Source organism: Sciurus carolinensis (assembly GCF_902686445.1).
Source record: "Sciurus carolinensis chromosome 14 unlocalized genomic scaffold, mSciCar1.2 SUPER_6_x, whole genome shotgun sequence".
Classification (NCBI taxonomy): Eukaryota; Metazoa; Chordata; class Mammalia; order Rodentia; family Sciuridae; genus Sciurus; species Sciurus carolinensis.
In genome coordinates this window covers 3,822,552-3,840,933 of record NW_025920104.1, presented here as the reverse complement: position 1 = coordinate 3,840,933, position 18,382 = coordinate 3,822,552, and positions in this window count along the sequence as shown.

Genomic DNA, 18,382 nt, shown 5'->3' with positions numbered 1-18,382 from the left:
GTGTGCCTGTGTAGCAGACCATGCTGCTTCTAGTATTTTTGTTGTTGTTGTTGTTTAGCTCAAGAACCACAACTATTTATTTCAGGTCAGAGGCAAATTTCTGGCAATGGCCAGTGAAGATGTGAGGACATTGATTTCAATATGCCCTGCCTCAAATGACATTATTTAAGTTGATCAAACAATTGCTGCATTTTATATGATACCATGTATCTTTTTATTTTCTCTTTTACTTTTCCTTAAATTTTTTTTTGTTTTTTGTTTGTTTTTTATTGTAAACAAATGGGATACATGTTGTTTCTCTATTTGTACATGACGTAAAGGCTTACCATTTGTGTAATCATAAATTTACATAGGGTAATGTTGTTTGATTCATTCTGTTATTTTTTCCCTTCCACCCCACCCCTCTTTTCCCTCTATACAGTCCTTCCTTCCTCCATTCTTGCCCCCCTCCCTAACCCTAATTCTAACCATAACACTAACTCCTTGCTTCTAGTATTGGTCAGAACATGGAGTGTCTACTTCAGAGAGCTGCCATGACTTGCCCATGATAGCAAAGCTGTGCAGCTATCGCCCCAGCACTACTTCTCACCTGCTGTCTTAAAGGCAGGAAAGCAGCATTCTGTTTCTTGGCATGGTTTGTAGGGTTTATGTGATTGCACTAATTTGGTCCCTGAACACCCCACCAGTGGTCTGGAGTGGGTGTTCAAATTGCAGCTGCCTTGATGCCTTCCAGAACACTGTTCTCTATATGTAGGATTCTCCTGGAGTCCCATTCAATGACATAGGTGGAGCCTTTATTCTGTGACCAGGTATGGGACAGTTGTGCCTTGTAAGCCAGTATTTCAGGGAGCACCCATGCTCTACCCATTCCCATTGTGGACTGTGGACTGCTCCCTCTGACTCCCTGCTTCCAGCAACACCCTGTGAATGCAGCAATCTTGCCACATGCACCTCATTCAGGAGTCTTTGAGACTTCCCTGGGAAGCATGCCTTCCCCACAGAGAATGAGGATGTTCTGTGCTCAGGAAGGACTTGCAGCCAGACTCTACCCCAAGGGAGGTGGAAAACCTGGGCAAAGGCAAGGAAGCAGAGTCACAGGGATCTAGGAGTGGGCCCAAGGGAGCAAAGAGCAAGAACAAGAATTCCCTTGCTGTGTCCCAGGTACAGGCTTGTGGTGCTCTGTGTTGGGGTGAAGCACAGGTCCTGAGAGGAGCTGGAGACCTCAGTGCAGCTTCTGTGGCACAATGATGGAGTCATTTTAGCAGCATGCTCTAACCACCAGCTGGCCTGAGCTTCAATACATGCCCAGAGAAAGATATGATCTAGGATGCAACTGTCCCCTTCACACACCAGTGTACCCAGCCTCAGGAGGCCTATGAGGCAGCAGCAGCAGCAGTAGTTCATGTGTAACCTTCTGACCCTCAGATCAGAAACACCCCAGTCATCTCTCTCTCCCTCCAACACTCCAAACATGGATGCTCACATGGGCCTAGGTGACTGTGAGGAAGGCTTGCTAAGGATGCTGCCACACAAATCGAGGGCTGCTGGCTTTGCTGGAATAAGAGCAGAAACTCAGTGGCCTGACACAGCAACAGCACTTAAGCACACACACACAGCATGTTCATGGAGGCCTTTCTGGCGACTCTTGCTTCAGAGGGGAAAACAGGCACAGTCTCAAATTTTATTCATTTTCCCAAACATATGATATTCCTAATTTATCTATGGTAACCACATATCTAGGATCCAAAATGAGAGACAGGTTATTTTACCCAGGTATATGATTTTATAATATACATTAAGAGGCTTCACCTGAAGTGGTCACTGGTACCTCTCCCCACTGATCTTGTGTAGGCTGGGTAGTCCATTCTGGAGGTACATGGTTCCACAGGCCCTGCATCATGGGTTCCAAATTCAGGGACTGAGTCCCTGTTAGCCAGACTCAAGGCTCTTTCTGCTGGTGCTGCTCCTTCTGTTCCTTCACTGTAGCCCTGTCACTGGGCCTTGGCCTACAATGCTGGGAAGTACAAACCTGGGTCTGAGAGCCCTTCCTACAGTCCTGAATAAGGGCCAGATCTGACTGCAGTGAGCACCTTCAGTGTCCCAGTTCTATCCCTGGGGGCTCACCTTTCACAAACCTAGGGGCAGTCACTTTCCTCATTTCCCAGATAAGAAATAAGACTGAGCTTCAATGATTTAACCAATGACTTAACCCCAAGACCAGGATCCATCTGATAATTGATAAAGCAAACACAGCCTGGATATTGTCAAGAGATGGAACAGGGAAAGAGTGCACTTACCTTTTCCGACCTGGCTTCAGGCTATGGTCAACAGTGTGTGGCTGGATCTTGCTTCCTCTGATAAGGTCTTTGTGGAAAAGAAGAACTGCAGGTGAACAGCTAGGCGGGACAAAGTGAAGACTCCCTGGGCTCCTGGGGTTATGGATAATCTGTGCATTTCCACCTGCTCTCTCCATGGCCAGCAGGATGAGGGAAGTGTATTCATGGGCATGTACTCATCTTCAGAACTAGCTTCATCCAGATGGCCCACATCACTTTCTGCTGCCTAAATAGAGGACAATGAAGGAAACAACCATCACTGACCACAAGAAAAAAGATAAGGGATGAAAACATGTATTCAACTCATATTAGGAAAAATTGTTGGTCATACTTTGAATATGGAGTCTGGAGAGACCAGACAAGAAGGCAAAGCAGGAATGGGAAGAGAGGCAGTAGAATGGCCTCATTTCTTGGGATTGAATATCATATGGGGCAAGTCTGGTGTAAAATTCTCCTGGTGACATGGTCCAAACACCCAATCAGTCTAATGGGCAGGGATAGCCTTGACTGCAGACTGCATGGACTGGATGTGCCTCCAACATCGCCATGGCAGGTCAGCCTCTCAGAGATCATTAAGGGAAATATTGTTTGGGCAGTCCTGGACTGGGATATTGGGCCTAAGGTCATGGTGCATGCACTGATGATTTCAGTGCAGGTTACAATGTGCAGTGGAAGTGAACAACTCAGATGTCTGCTCAACACTGGGCCCATAGCCAGACACACATCTGAGATATTTCTCAGGTGTATTTCACAATCCTCAATCCACCAGTCTTATTGCTGATACCTTGATAGTCATCAGAGCCTTCCACACAGACCTGGGCATTTGCATTTGAGTTCCCATCCTCTCTTACATGATTTATCCCCTGCTTCACTATTCTTCTAGTTGAGATTCTGTGTATGAGCCTGCTGTAGGGAAGAACACCACCCAGTCTTAACTGCTTTGTCCATCAGCTGAGTCAGGGAGCTTGTGCCCCAGTCTACTTCAACATATTCACTTCTTCCAGACTAGGTTCTCTGCATTGACCCAGGTCTCTGACTGACATAAGAGCCCAGGCAGTATCCATCAAAGGAGTTACCATCACTGGGGATGTGCTACTAGCTCTTGGGGTGTGGCTTTAAACCTCTCCAAAGTCTCCAGAGCCAGTCAAAACCCACTCACCTGGTGTAAGCTGTCCCCAAGGCTCCTGGACTCAGTGGAGAAACCTGTACTCTCTGTGTCCCTCAGGAAATGCTTGCATATCTCAGGGAAGAAAGCTATAACAGAGGAAGTCAGACCCATGTGGCCCATGGTGGTCCTGTTTGGACATTTCTCATGCCCTTCACAGTCACTCTGGGTCTTACTGGTCCTTCAGAGGACAAAATCCTTGATCCTTCAGCACAGGGTTCCTTCTGACACATCCTTCCCAGTCCAGAGAGCTTGGAAATACCCCAAAGGTGCAGGCATTGCCCTAGGTGGCATCATGATTTCTACCATCTCTCATTCACCTTACCTTTCACACTACTGTCCTGTTCACCCAGCATGATCAGCACAGTGGTCAATGACAACTTGATGATTTTGCAACCCCCACAAGCCACAATAAAAATTCTGGCAGTGGATTATATTAGAGGGATTTACCTTCCCATCTGGAGGGATCTGGAGGGCAGGAGCATGTTTACAAATGTTTATGAATTAGTTCCAGGCCAGGGGGATGAGCACAGAGACCTAAAGCAGATTCCAGGACCCTGGTCTGAGTCATCTCTGACTCTGAGGATGCTGAGTTAGTCTCCTAACATTGGTATCACATAAAAGAGAGATGAAGCTATGTCAAGTCCATCCTGAGCAGCAGGATGGATAAAAAAAGGCTGTGCAGGTTCTGGGGTGGAGTCCCAATGAGAGAGATGGAAAATGTTCCTGCATCAAGCAGAAGAGGTGACAACAGAGCTGAGTGCATTCTGGGAAAACCAGTGACAGTGGAAGGAAGGACCTCAAATGGAATTTCAGACTTCAACCACAAACATGCAAGTGTGCCTTAGAAAATGCCCTTAAATTCTTAATATTTTAGCAATCTGTTAGTAACTCTATGTTTTCCTTCAATTTGAACTGAGGTATATTTCCTTTGACTTCTTTAGTTTGATTTATAAAAAATAGAATGCTAGGATTTGAGGCACATTGAAGTCTCTGACACACTCTACTGTGGTTAACCAGGAAAGTTCAAATCCCTCAATGAGCAGGGACTTCTCCAGGAACCAGTTGGGATGGCAGAGGCCTGCATTCCATATGTTTGTGACCAAAGGGCATTGAAAGTCTCCCTTGGGCCTGGGTGATGAGGGCCAGCAAACTGAGGATTCTATGCTACCTCCCTCTCCCCTGGCCTTAGTCAGGGTTAACACTGACCTTGGTGATGGTGGCTGCTGTCCACTGCAGACAAGTCTCTGGACCAGGGCATAGTGACAGAAAAAAGATACTAATGTACCCTTCTTCCTCACCACAGGGTCTTGTGAGGGGTATCTTTGTGGAGGTGTTTCTATATGACTTGGTTTGTGGGGATGGTACGGGGTAGCCATGGCTTTGTACACTGAAGCTGCTGCCACCACAGTACTTTGGTTTTTATCCATCATAGATGTCTTGGACTGAGAGAGGTGTTTTTGTGTGTGCCATGAAGATGTATGAATCATCACTATCTGTCTTGGAGCCTGTGGTGCTGACTCTGGTGTGGCTCTTGTAGGTCATGTGCTGGGAGAAGCTGCAGCTGTGATGTCCAAACCCTGCTCTGTACCAGTGTAGCTTAGATGGGATACAGAGGCTTTGGACTTGACCATGGAGCCTGCAGACATAGGGACCATAACCCTGGGCAAACTTCTGAGCTGGAATGTTGCTTCTGACAAGGAACAAGTTCCTTGCATCTTGAGAGAAGTTATCACTCCTGAAAGAGAAAGAAGGGAAGGTCAGTGCTGGGCAAGGAAACAAATTGGGGTTGTGGAAGCCCCATCAACTACTAGGCTAGAAAAAGTTAGCTGAGGCATGGAAACTCTGAAGTCTACCTAGGATCTGCATTTCCTAGGTGTGACCTTCTCTCAACCTGGGATACAACTACAAACCCATGAATATAAACATGCCAGATGTAGATTGGGATTGTGGATCAGTTGTAGAGCACTTGCCTAGTATGTATGATGCAGTGGGTTTGATCCTTAGTATCACATTAAAATATATAAGCAAATAAAATAAAGGTATTGTGTGTCTATGACTAAAAAAATATTAGAAGTAAAAAAATTCACACTGGACGCTTCTGCTGAACTAATATCTGAACACTCAACCACAGTTTGCCTCAGTTGTCACCAACCTACGTGCCTTGACTCAGCTGGGTCAGTCTTACCTGCACCACAGAAATTCTGTGCACACCCCACACACTGCCTGCTAGATCACTGTGGGTCAATCTTCCATGCACCCCAGCAGGTGTCTGCACAATGCTCATACCACATGCCTGCTCACTGCATATCCATCTTCTCTGCATGCCAGCAATTTTCACCATGCTCCTCACACCGCCTGTTTGCTCAGCTGTGTCCATCTTTCCTGCACCCTAACTGGTTTGCCTAAGCCCCTCTCACTTCCTGCTTCTCATGTGGGCCAATCTTTCCTACACCCCAGCCTGTATACACAAGTCCCATACACTGCTGCTTTCTCCCTCTGGATCACTCTTCCCTGTACTCAGCAGGTTGTCCTATGCCCCTCACACTGCCTCACTCTGGGTCAGTCATTCCTGCACCCAGCAGGTTTAGACAGGCCCCTCACACTGCTTTCTTTCTCTCTATGTCAGGTTCCATAGAAGACACACATTGGAATGCAAATATTGAGAGGATGAAAGCAGCCTGGGATGGTGTCATAGATCAGACAGCAAGTTCTGCCTCCTCCAAGTGTTCACATGAATCAGCTTATGGGCTAGGGTTCTGTACGTTAGGTGGAGATAACTACACCAAGTCAAGATCTATTTTATAACATATGTTACAGCCTATTTATTGAGAGGCACACAGAGCCAGAAATATCTCTCTGTAAAATAGAAAAATTGGTAGCAAAATTTTCTATTTGGAAACTCTATTCAGGCTAGAAAATGGATTGATCATTATTTTTTAAAGTAAGTCAAGTGGTAAAGAGGAACAAAGAGGCAGGGCTATGTCAGGCTCCAGAGTCTACACTGCAGCACCCACTGTGTCTCTACTGATAAGGTCCACCTGGCTCCCCAGCATGTTATCTCCTGCCTCACAAGTGTTTTTGCTCTGTGTGTTGTTTCGGGTAATTGGAGGGTTAGGTTCTAATTTTTTATCCTTTCTGTTAGGATTCTTTACAGGATTTTATTTGGAGAAAGAGTCAATATTCACAGTAGCAACTCTGAGCTTTTGAGGCCTCAGAGTTCTTGATGTGTTTGAAGAAATCAAATGATGAATATGATCACTTACTGCCTGCGGGGACAATCACAATGCATACACTCTTCTTGATCACAGGAACCAAAAGCCATTTATTCCACAAGTCTCAGATTTATATTGAGAACATGAGCCTATCAGAGAGTAGACTACCAGGAAAGTCAGCCTATCAAGGAACAGTCTCCAGGCAGATACCAGGATTGCCTCATGTACAACAGCCAACCAGAGTTACTTCCTAAAACTTGTTTATGAGTGCAGCTATGTCTGGCAAGCTGCCAGGTGCCATCTTAGAGATCAGGCCAGGGTGCAGCTCTGGGGCCCTCAGAGCCCACCCCTGACAGATGAATACCAAGGGGACAGCTGTTTCTGGAGGGCCATGGCATCTCAGTCTTACCCATGGGGACAAATGCCTCAAGGAAGCTTCTCAGATCTCAGAATCTCACATGGAGAAGTAGCCAGCAGTGAGCTGGAAGGAAGACAGGAAGGTGAGCAGGCCAGTTCTGCTTTCCGTCCACATGAGCTCTGATGTTTGGGAATTCAATGTCCATCCCCAGGCTCACAGGCCTCTCTAATCTGTGTATTCCAACTGTCCCAGGCACCAGATTGATAGAGGTGGGTGGTTATGATGGTAAATTTTATGTTGTGTTTCACAGATTACTTTTTATAAAGAAGTAAAAGGCATTCAAAAGGAGGAATAAGAGGAAGGATTAAAATAAAGCCCATTTCCCATCAGAAAAAAAAAATTGGGTTCAAGGGGCACACATTACATGCAGAAAGAGAACTGTAGTTATGAAATTTAAAGCCAGTAAAGTCTCTCTCAAAATGAAGCTCCAAAAGCTGGGCATGGTGCCCATACCTGTAATCCTAGTGTTTCAGGAGGTTGAGAATAGAGGATTATAAACTTAATGCCTGCCTCAGCATCATAATGGGACAGTCTCAAAATTTGAAAAAGAATGGTTGTCCTATGTGCTTACAATATTACAAGACTGATATAATTCTACATCATCAGTAGAATGAGAAATTTTTCTCCACATATGTATAATATGTTAAAATACATTCTACACTCATAAGAACAAATAAGTCACTAAAAAAGTATTTGGGGTACAACTTAGTGTTAATCACACTTGTGATCAATCCCCAGTACTAAAGCAATGGAGGTGAAATGGAGATACTTTAGTTAAATGGTCAATGAGTCACAGGGTTCTCACCTGGCAGAAGAAGGTGAAGGAGTCAAGAAGAAAGGAAACCAGGGGAAGACTCAGTAGACAACTTTTAACTTTTTCTTTTCGTATATGTTTTAATCCATTAAGTCCCTGATTTTAAATCTTGTATCTCAATGAAATTGACACAGGTGCTTTACACACAGACTCTGTAGATATACACCACATATATATATTTTCCAAATATATATGAAAATATATATGTATATTTTCAATTTCTCCAACCATCCACCTCTTACTTTCATCAAAAGAAGAGAACTATAATAATGCAGGGTTTATCTGAAAGTGACCTTAAATTGTGTATATGTTGATCATTTTGTATAGGGGTCCTGTATGCAGAAAATGGGTCATATGGTTTGCATGTCCTGGGGGAACCAGTCTCTCTCAGTCTTTTAATATGCACACTTCTCCAATCAACCTTTTTTTTTTTTGGTCCCCTCTTTCTGGCTGAGGAACGCCCTGGCCAGGCCATCAAGAAAGATATCCTGGAAACTGTCCTCCTCTTTTTTCTCCTGAGAATGTCTTTGTTTTCAAAATCATGAAAGGTCCTCTGATAGAACAGAATACTGAAGGTTTCTCCACCTTTCCATTACATGTGGAGAGTTGTTAAACAGGGTTTTAGTCAGTACCTAAAAACTCCAGTGCTCTTTGTTGTTTCAGGGTGGCCTCTGCCCCTTCCTTTAAGAACTGGTTTCATTTTACTGGTTCTCTGTAGGTCAAGAAAGTCTGTATTCCCTCTGAATGCTGTGACTGCCATGTTGTGAGGACTCTGGATTGCCATAATCCTTTGGAGAATACACACTTTATGTTTTCTTCAGGAAACCATCCTGTTGCTGTCTACCCTGTGAGTGGCAGTTCATCTGTGTCACAGACATTCCTTTTTGACTTTATTACTAACTCCAGTGAATCTTCAGCTCTCAAAGAGCTGAATCAGAGGAAAGCAGAACCACATCAATAGCAAGACTCTGCACACTTATGTTTGAGTGTAAGGGAGGCAGCACCAGGACACAGGCACCAGGGCAGCACAAAAAGGAACATCCATGGGGCAGGCAGCGATCTGCTTCCTGTTGTTTCTACATACACAGGTGGGTTATGGTCACCCTGCACTTTTCATGGGTCTCCCTCTATGACACATGGCTCACCTCCTGATATCTCCACTACCGAATGTGACATTTTACTCATAAAGTAGAGTTGAATATATTTAGCGATTCTCCTGCACATGTGCCTGGAATCTGCCCATGCCATCAGCGAAGTATCCTCCCTGGGTTCTGGAGGAAGATGTATTGCTGCCCTGCCTCAGAGTTTGGTTTTCATGATCTTGCTTTTTCTGGCTCTGCCTTCCTGGTAACTCAAGTGAAAAAATAGTTTTCAAAGACAAGCTAAATTCCCAACCACCTGCTTGTGTGTTATTCAAATTTTATAACCTCGAAGCCTCTCTTTCTAACTCCTAGCTTACTGGTATATCTGTAAACTCTATAAGATTGAGAGCTTAGACAAAGCAATGCTGCCAGATGTGGGTAGCTCTAGGTTCTCTGTCACACTCTCCCTCAGGCATAGCCTGCTTTAAAATCTATCATTCACCTATCTTGTGTTCTGGGTTCTGTCTACCCAGAGCAGTAACAGTAACTTAAAACCCACAATACTAGGCAGAATTTTCCATTTTTCTGAGGATCATAGAAGTGGCTAGAGTGGAGACCATGCCAGTATTTCCAACTACTGAAGGGACTGGAAGAGGAAGATCTCAAGTTCAAGGTCAACCTCAGCAGCATAATGAGAACCTCTCTCATACTAAAACAAAAAGTGGCTTGGGGGTAAGGCTCAGCAGTAAAAGCTTGCACAGCATCAATAAGACCTTGGGTTTGATCACTAATGTATTAGGAAATCTAATTAGGGTAATCCAGCAAGAAGGCGAATTCCAGCTGGAAAGACTAACAGAAGTTTTCAGAGGAAAGTGACACAGAGTGACTGCCCACTCTAGCAGGGTCACAGGCACATTTCATGAGCAGTGTCTCAGAAGTGAGGTGGTGCAGTACCAACATTGTATTGGGCCTCTGTGCCAGTTGTGATCCGCAGCAAGCTGAACAGGGGTCTACAGGTCTCCAGGCCAGTGGGATCTCAGGAGCCCCAGCTGCCTGTGTCAGAAGGAATATTTCACAGTAGCCTGAGATGCATCACATGTACATTAGTTTTGAGGCACAAAATTTAAGAACCTTGTAAAGAAATGTGATTTTTAGGCCTGGTACTTTCCATTCCTCTGCAATTAGTGGGAGGGGCTACAAGTTGAAAAGGATAGCAGGAAACAGGACTGAAATGTCACAGATGCCTGGTTGTTCCTTGAAAGTGTTGCATTAACTGTTCCTAGTCCCAAGAAGAGTCTACAGGAAGTCAAGGAGTTAACAAAGTAAACAAGATGGCAGACAGTGGCAGAACCTGAATCTGGACCACACTGTGACTGACCAGAAGCCCCATTGTCCCACTACAAAATGCAGAGCTGCCTTCTTTCAGTTCTGCAGTTGTCTAGCCCAGGGTCCCTGACTTGAAGGCCTTTTCCTCCTGGACTCAGCTCCTTTCCCTGTGGAGGTTGAGTTGTGGACCCTTGGAAGAAAGATGCCAGGTTGTTCCCAGGAATCACACAGACTAGGGAGAAAAGATCTCAGCCAGATTCAGTGGTGTGTCCTTTCAATCCAGTTACTCAAGAGACTGAGGCAGAGGAGAGCAAATCCCTGGACAACCTTGGCAACAGTGAGACCATGTCTCAAAAAAAATTAGTAAAATGAAATCAATTAGGAGCTTCAGTCCCAGATGTGAAAGCCAGCAACCCCAAACTGAGGCCAAGCTGCAGCAGAGCCTGTCCCAACTTGACCACTGCTGTCTCTAAAGTGAGACCAAGTCTCAGGGTTTGGCTGACTCAATCAAGATTATGTTGGAAAACATTCCACACACACCGTGAAGTGAGCCACCTCAATTTATCTTAATCTTTGTAACATTAACTAGGTATTTCTAAATTAAGGAGCATTTCTAGTAAGGAGCATGAGTTGTGATTTGCTGGCCCTGGGAGCAAAGTGGAACCAGCTTGGGCAGAGTCAGGCAACTCCATGCTGTTGATGGCCAAACAATGGGAATAAAAGCAATATAAGTATGTGCAGGCTACAGATGCAGTCCTGTGAGAGGCAGGTGGGACTGGAAAACAGATACCTGCTCCAGGCTGAGTCCCTGCTCCAGAGGGTCTATGAAGATGGGACAAGCCTCATGTGGCACTGGGTGTTTCAAGTGTGGCTAGTCAACTGAGGATCTGGACTTTATTTCATTTTATGATATATTATGTCATTTTATGTTATGTAATTTATTTTCTGATAACAAGGATTGTGCCCTGGGGTGCTCAAACATAGAGTTAAATTTCCAGCCCTTTTTCTATGTTTCAGTTTGATACATTGTCTCACTAAGTTGCTTAAGGTCTTCCTAAATTGCTGAGGCTGGCTTCAAAATCCTATCCTTCTCCCATAGCTTCCAAACCCTATGGGAAGACAGACATGTGCCATGGTACCTGCAGAGATCCTGGATTTTAAATTTCATTTAATTTTAATCAATTCCAATCTAAATAGTCCATGTGGATAGCAGTCAGCACAAGGAATGGCACAATTCTGAAGCAAAACCAAAGTTTCTCTGGAACCCACAGATCACGTGCTACTGCCAAGGAACTGTGAGAGTTATATTACATCACCTTCTGTAGTGTGCTTACCTGAAGAGACGTCCTCATTTCCATCCTTAAAACTGTAAAGCAAGGAAACAGAAGCCCCTGGTCTGGTATGATCACAGAGCCATGCTAGTCCCATCTTTGTTGCCTCTGGTCTGTGTGGTCACAAGGCCATGCTTGTTCCATTTTATACCTCTGAGGAAGGGGCAGATGAGCTCCTGGTCCAGTGTGGTCATGGAATCATGCTAGTCCCATCTTATATCTCTAAAGCAGGGGCACAGGAGTCCCTAGCATGATGTGGTTACTGGACCAGGCTTGTCCCAACTTACATCTCTAAGCTGAGACACAGAAGCCACTGGCTCTCTGTGGTCAATGGGCTGCATTCATACCTACATTTCACTCTCCGCCCCATGGCTCCTGCACTGGTTCAAGTGGAGGTACTGGTGGATGCATTGTAGCAGTGCTCTGGAGGACCAGGTGGTCTGTGATTCTTCCCCAAAAGAAGCATTGTATGTGAGTGGTGCAGACTGACTCTTGTGTGACAAGGTACAGCATCTTTGTTCTTCAAGGTTCTGCTGATGCGAGCATCACAGCTCAGCTCTGTATGACCAGGGATCCTGACTGGCTAAGGAAATATTTCTCAGGGAGTGGATAAAAAGTAAGGACATGTGGAAAAGTGGCCCCATCCTGAAGTGATTTTCAAGGAAGGACAGATATTTAACATCATTGTAAGACCCAGCAGTACCTTTCCCCCTTGCACATCACTGCTCTTTGTCCTTCATGAAAACAGGGTGGGTCTCTGGTAATTTAGCTCTTACTACTCTGGAGTAGCCTGAGGGAGTGTGACTCACATATGTGGTCAGAACATGAGCAAGGAGGACCCCCATTCTGGTGCCAGCTTTGCTGAATAAGCCTCATCAGCCAGGCCAAACTATGTAGCATATGCCCTGCTGTGTATGTGACATGAATTCCTCCTGCCTGCCCCATGAAAACCCCAGAGGCAGGAAAGCACCCTGAAAAACAATCCCAAAACAAACTCTATATATGATACCAAATCTCCATATTTCTTCTGGGAACCATTTCCCTTTTGTGAGCATCTTCCCCTGATCCCTTTAGGAAAGAGTGGTCAGGAAGTTATTTCATGCGACTGGAGTAAATATTCAATAAGTGTCCCTCCCAGTCTTCTAATGATCCTGTAGACTTTATTCTGGGTATGTTTGTGTGGATAATATAGGGAACTGGAAGTATGCAAAGGAAATAAATATCCAGGCATTACAAAAAGGGTTAAAAAGAGAACTGGGTGTGGAGGCACATGTTCTTTTCTCAGCTCTCAGGTGGGAGGAGGCCTAGAGCCCAGATACTCAGGCCAACCTGCATTACACCTGGAGAACCCACTTCAAAAGCAGAAAAGATAATATTTTCATAAATAAAAAGCTCCATTCATAAAGAAAAATTTCTTTTCAGCTGAAACAAGTCACAAGTGTTGTAATGGTTCCCTATGCATCCCTTGACAAAAGAAAAATAGCAGGTTTTATCTACTGGGAGACCTGCAGGATTTTTCCCATGGGACTGAGAGAGGCAGGGGCTCCACCTACACTGAAACATCTTTCAGGAATACCAACATCAGCTCCCAAAATCTCCATGATGTACTGATGAAGCACTGGGTGAGAGCAGAAAGCATTTGATCCAATTCACAGAAGAAATCATAACCTTTGACAAAGACTTGCATCACATCATCTGGGAAGTGATGTGGATTTAGGCAAGTTCATTCCAGAACCTTGGGACATATGGATCAGTGACAAGAGAGCTAGGGTCATGGCAGGACCTGGTGGAAGAGGTCATGGGAGCTACATGTCCAAAGGGTGAGAGGCATGGAAAAAAAGGCCAGGCATCACAACAAAAAATTAGACCTGGTTGTGAGAGTATCCTGCTGTTACCAACCTGAGAGACCTGGAGTCAGTTCTGATTAAGTCTAAGGGTTGTTGTGACTTGTTAGTTGGATTTATACTATGTCTCTGCTTTTAGGGCAGAAACTCAAAGCAGAGCTGCTGTGACATCCTTCTGTGGCTGTGGAGGACTGGTGTGAGTGCAGGTATCTCCTCACCAATGACAGGGGTGAAATGTGAGCCAGGTTGTGGGAAGGCTCTTGACAGGACTGGCCATGGAAAAGTGTTTCCTTGAAGGAGTTTTAGGCAATGAAAGCTGAGAGTCTATGCAAACTCGGCCCAGGTCAAAAGAAAGTCCTTCCCTTCTGCAAAGTTTCAGTGTTAGGCAGTAGAGAAGTGCTGTTTCTTTACTAGAAAAACAGAAACCCTTTGACAGACTCATTACTGCAACAGGCTTTTTCACAAGCAGTTGTCAGATGCGGAACCCTTGCTCCCTCACACCTCCCAGTTCAGCTGGGAACCCTCATTGATGACTAATTTCTGACTCATTTTTTAAAATAATATATTTTCTTAGTTGTCAATGGATCTTAATTTAATTTAATTTGTTTATTTATATACAGTGCTGAGAATTGAGCTAGGGCTTCACACATGCCAGGCCAGAGCTATACCACTGAGCCACAACACCAACCCCTATACTCTGACTCTCATGTGAAGGGTTTTGTAACCACTTTGTACTTTTTATGAAAGCTGCTAGCTTGAAACACACTGGATTCTTCACTGAGAAGGAAGGCAGGCCTCTTTCCCTCTTCAGAAAAACCTCACAGTACTGAAACTCTCACATGCAACTAATGTCTTCCATCTAGAAACTGAACTTCCAAATGGCTAAGAGAACATCCCTCATGAACAAGATGTCAAAGGTCCAAGGGAACATATTGTTTAGAAGACAAAGAAACTGACCAATTCCTTAATTGTTCCAGTAACAATCTTCCTGGTCATTCAAAACATCCCCTTGCTTAGCCCTTGGTGTATAATACAGCAAACCTGGCCTGGTGAAAGACTGCCCAAGATTGCCTGATTGATTTTGTCCATACGCCATCCAGTCCCCATTTTAATGACTGTGGCAACAGTTGCTCAGATCTGCAACATCACCAGCCACAACAGGGTGGAAGACATGCATGGAGAACCAAGGAGCTTTCCAGCAGAGAAAGCACACAAGTCAAGTTAAGACTCACTTTGAAAAACTGACCTACTCTTCATGAAATATGAGAGGAAATGGGCCCATTATCCTCCCAGGAAGACAAAAATCAGAGTTCCACAGGAGCTCTTCACTCCAAGTCCAACTGGCCACACACTTCCTAGGGCCTGGTGTAACATCAAAACACAGTGCCCTCTGTTCAAAAGTTATAGGACTTAAAGACCACAGCAATAAGCACTGGCATGAGCACAGCCCTTCTGGGCCTGTGTGACAACCTAGGGTATAGCCTGCACAGCTGTTCCCAAGTATAGGGGACCTGAACCTAGTTGGTCTCCCATAACACAAGAAATTTCTTTCTTAAAAAAAATTGGGAAATAATTTGCATGTTGTAAATGCCACCATTTCAAAGTGCAAATTCCTATTGGTTTTAGTACCTTCACACAGCTGTACTAATATCATCATGAAGTCCAGATTGTCTCACTACACTAAAGAGAGTCTTATAATCAAAACCCAAAAGGAGGGTGAGAGCTAAAAGTTTAAATTTATTTTCTTACATGTGGCTTTCCATTTTCCCCAGCAATATTGTTGAGTAGGCTATCTTTTCTCTAGTTAATGTGTTTGGTGCCTTTTTCTAGTACAAGATAACTGTATTTATGAGGTTACGTCTGTGTATTCTATCTGTAGCACTGGTCTAGGTGTCTGTTTGGTGCAAATACCAGGCTTTTTTTATTACTATAGATCTATAGAAGTGTTTGAGGTCTGGTATTGTGATGCCTCCTGCTTCACTTTTCTTTCTAAGGCTGCTTTGGCTATTCAGGGATTCTTTTTTTTTATTATTGTATACAAATGGGATACATGCTGTTTCTCTATTTGTACATGGAATCAAGGCATACCATTTGTGTAATCATACATTTACATAGGGCAATGATGTTTGATTCATTATTTTTTCCCTTCCCCCCCACCCCTCCCACCCCTCTTTTCCCTTTTTTCCTTCATTCTACCACACTCCTTATCCCTAACCCTAAACCTAACCCTAACCCTAATGCTAACCCCACCCACCCCCATTATATGTCCTCATCTGCTTATCAGCGAGATCATTCATCCTTTAGTTTTTTGAGATTGGCTTATCTCACTTAGCATGATATTCTCCAATTTCATCCATTTGCCTGCAAATGCCATAATTTTATCATTCTTCATTGTGGAGTAATATTCCATTTGACCCAGCTATCCCACTCCTTGGCCTATACCCAAAGGACTTAAAATCAGCATACTACAGCCACATCAATGTTCATTGCTGCTCAATTCACCATAGCCAGATTGTGGAACCAACCTAGATGCCCTTCAGTTGATGAATGGATAAAGAAACTGTGGCATATATTCAGGGTTTCTTATTGTTTCAAAAATGAATATAAACCATTATCTCTCACTCTGCACACACACAAAAAACAGCTCAAAGTAGGTTTTAAACTTACACAATAGAACAAATACTCTGCATCTACTAAAAGAAAAAGTAGGCCCAAATCTTCACCATGTCAGCCTAGTATCTGACTTCCTAAATAAGACCCCTAAAGTGCAAGAAGTTAAATCAACAATCAATTAGTGGGATGGACTCAAACTAAAAAGCTTTTTTTTTCAGTGAAAGAAACAATCATAATATAGAGTATACAACCTGGGAGAAAATCTTTACCACATGCACCTCAGATAAAGCATTAATCTCTAGGATAAATCAATCAATAAATACATGAAAAATTGTTCAACCTCTCTAGCAATAGGAGGCATGCAAATCAAAACTACTCTAAAATTTTACCTCATTCCAATCAGAATGGCAATTACCCAGAACACAAGGAACAATAAATGTTGGTGAGGATATGGGGAAATAAAGTACTCTCATACATTTTTGGTGGGAATGCAAATCGATGCAACCATTAAGGAAAGCAGTATGGAGATTCCTCAGAAAACTTGGAATGGAACCACCATGTAATCCAGCTACCCCACTCCTCAGTTTATCCCCAAATGATTTAAAATCAGCATACTACACAGATGCAACCACATCAGTGTTTATAGCAGCTCAACTCACAGTAGGTAAATTATGGAAGCAACCTAGGTGCCCTTCAACAGAAGAATGGAAAAAGAAAATGTGAAATACATACACAAACACAAACAATGGAGTATTATTCAGTTTTAAAGAAGAATTAAATTGTGGATTTGCCAGTAAATGGATGGAATTAGAGAATATTAAGCAAAACAAAATAAGCCAAACCAAAAATTAAAAAGCCCAAATATTTTCTCTGATATGTGGATGCAAATTAGCAATAAGAGGATAGGGCACAAGGGAAGAATAGAGTTACTTTATATTAGGTAGAGGGGAGTGAAGGGATGGGAAGGGATATGAGGGTAAGAAGGACACTAGAGTGAAACATATTATGACCTCATATACATATATAACTGCATGACTGATGTGATGCTACAATATGTACAACCAGAAAAATGAGAAATTAAGCTCCATTTTTTGTATGATTTCATGAAATATATAAATGCATTCTATTGTCATGTACAACTAATTAGAATAAATAAAAAAATAATATAAAAATGTAAATTATCACTCCCCCTTTCCTGTCTTTTCTGAGGTGGATGTGCAGGAGCTCTGTATTTTCATGAAAAAATAATTACAGAGGAATGAGGACCAGTCTACCTGAAGAGGCTGGATAAAGGAGGACCCAAGAAGTCTCCCCTGAGGATGGTAGACATTTGGCATGTGTGAGCTGAGGTAGGGACAAGGTGGCACAATTGTAGATTAAAGAGGTGTCGAGGTGCATGAGATTAGGTCACAGAGCACCTTTTGCTTCATCATGACCCACATTTTTGGATTCCCATTTGAGCACAGAGAGGACCAGGGGTCCCCCTGATATCTGGCCATGGCTGGCACCTGCTCCACCTACAAAGGACACCCAAGGGCCATCTCAGCCCCCAGAGAATGATGGTGTCTATGTACCTGTGCTCTCCTCCTCCTGCTGGAAGCCGCAGACCTGGCGGATGCTCTACACCCACTTATGCATGTCCTACTTTGTCTCTGCCACCAGGTAAATGTACACATACTGGTCTTGATGAATAACACAAAGTCACATGGCAGCCGCTTCTTGTGAAGGGTCATGTTTGTGTCCACCTGCTCACAGAAGCACAGGATGATGATCCCTAAGAGCTTCTTGAACTGGTCATACTTGTAGTATTACAGGACACCTGGGTCACTACTCCACTGGCTGCTCCACAAGATGAACCAGGTTTTCCTCCATTCCATAATCCCATCAAGAAGGAGTAGAAAAGATAAGAAGTTCACTTGTTATTTCAAAGGTATTTGTCATAGAATTGATTTTCAGATGAGGTTTCCCTAAGTTGCACAGGCTGGCCTGGAGTTTTTGATCTTCCTGGCTCAGAATCCTGAATGTCTTGGATGAAAGTTCTGGCCACCATGGCAGGAATTTCATAATTTCTCATGGGTCACTAAGGTACAGCTGGGGAGTGTAGAACCTGCAAGTTACTCATGGCACCAAACCTCTCTTATTCTAGAAAATAATACCAGAGACTTGACTTGATGTAATGGCCCTATCTAGCTGTGGACCAGTTTGTCTACCCCTTCACATAAAAACTTCAAGAGTTTT